This window comes from Rhyacophila brunnea, unplaced genomic scaffold, assembly GCF_057557595.1.
Source record: "Rhyacophila brunnea isolate RB1 unplaced genomic scaffold, BYU_Rbru_1.0 scaffold_2, whole genome shotgun sequence".
NCBI classification, from domain to species: Eukaryota; Metazoa; Arthropoda; class Insecta; order Trichoptera; family Rhyacophilidae; genus Rhyacophila; species Rhyacophila brunnea.
The window spans coordinates 1-2,327 of NW_028232859.1; positions in this window are offsets into that span (position 1 = coordinate 1).

The following is a 2,327-nucleotide window of genomic DNA, read 5'->3' on the forward strand; positions in this document are numbered from 1 at the left end:
AACCTAACCTAACCTAACCTAACCTAACCTAACCTAACCTAACCTAACCTAACCTAACCTAACCTAACCTAACCTAACCTAACCTAACCTAACCTAACCTAACCTAACCTAACCTAACCTAACCTAACCTAACCTAACCTAACCTAACCTAACCTAACCTAACCTAACCTAACCTAACCTAACCTAACCTAACCTAACCTAACCTAACCTAACCTAACCTAACCTAACCTAACCTAACCTAACCTAACCTAACCTAACCTAACCTAACCTAACCTAACCTAACCTAACCTAACCTAACCTAACCTAACCTAACCTAACCTAACCTAACCTAACCTAACCTAACCTAACCTAACCTAACCTAACCTAACCTAACCTAACCTAACCTAACCTAACCTAACCTAACCTAACCTAACCTAACCTAACCTAACCTAACCTAACCTAACCTAACCTAACCTAACCTAACCTAACCTAACCTAACCTAACCTAACCTAACCTAACCTAACCTAACCTAACCTAACCTAACCTAACCTAACCTAACCTAACCTAACCTAACCTAACCTAACCTAACCTAACCTAACCTAACCTAACCTAACCTAACCTAACCTAACCTAACCTAACCTAACCTAACCTAACCTAACCTAACCTAACCTAACCTAACCTAACCTAACCTAACCTAACCTAACCTAACCTAACCTAACCTAACCTAACCTAACCTAACCTAACCTAACCTAACCTAACCTAACCTAACCTAACCTAACCTAACCTAACCTAACCTAACCTAACCTAACCTAACCTAACCTAACCTAACCTAACCTAACCTAACCTAACCTAACCTAACCTAACCTAACCTAACCTAACCTAACCTAACCTAACCTAACCTAACCTAACCTAACCTAACCTAACCTAACCTAACCTAACCTAACCTAACCTAACCTAACCTAACCTAACCTAACCTAACCTAACCTAACCTAACCTAACCTAACCTAACCTAACCTAACCTAACCTAACCTAACCTAACCTAACCTAACCTAACCTAACCTAACCTAACCTAACCTAACCTAACCTAACCTAACCTAACCTAACCTAACCTAACCTAACCTAACCTAACCTAACCTAACCTAACCTAACCTAACCTAACCTAACCTAACCTAACCTAACCTAACCTAACCTAACCTAACCTAACCTAACCTAACCTAACCTAACCTAACCTAACCTAACCTAACCTATACCTAACCTAACCTAACCTAACCTAACCTAACCTAACCTAACCTAACCTAACCTAACCTAACCTAACCTAACCTAACCTAACCTAACCTAACCTAACCTAACCTAACCTAACCTAACCTAACCTAACCTAACCTAACCTAACCTAACCTAACCTAACCTAACCTAACCTAACCTAACCTAACCTAACCTAACCTAACCTAACCTAACCTAACCTAACCTAACCTAACCTAACCTAACCTAACCTAACCTAACCTAACCTAACCTAACCTAACCTAACCTAACCTAACCTAACCTAACCTAACCTAACCTAACCTAACCTAACCTAACCTAACCTAACCTAACCTAACCTAACCTAACCTAACCTAACCTAACCTAACCTAACCTAACCTAACCTAACCTAACCTAACCTAACCTAACCTAACCTAACCTAACCTAACCTAACCTAACCTAACCTAACCTAACCTAACCTAACCTAACCTAACCTAACCTAACCTAACCTAACCTAACCTAACCTAACCTAACCTAACCTAACCTAACCTAACCTAACCTAACCTAACCTAACCTAACCTAACCTAACCTAACCTAACCTAACCTAACCTAACCTAACCTAACCTAACCTAACCTAACCTAACCTAACCTAACCTAACCTAACCTAACCTAACCTAACCTAACCTAACCTAACCTAACCTAACCTAACCTAACCTAACCTAACCTAACCTAACCTAACCTAACCTAACCTAACCTAACCTAACCTAACCTAACCTAACCTAACCTAACCTAACCTAACCTAACCTAACCTAACCTAACCTAACCTAACCTAACCTAACCTAACCTAACCTAACCTAACCTAACCTAACCTAACCTAACCTAACCTAACCTAACCTAACCTAACCTAACCTAACCTAACCTAACCTAACCTAACCTAACCTAACCTAACCTAACCTAACCTAACCTAACCTAACCTAACCTAACCTAACCTAACCTAACCTAACCTAACCTAACCTAACCTAACCTAACCTAACCTAACCTAACCTAACCTAACCTAACCTAACCTAACCTAACCTAACCTAACCTAACCTAACCTAACCTAACCTAACCTA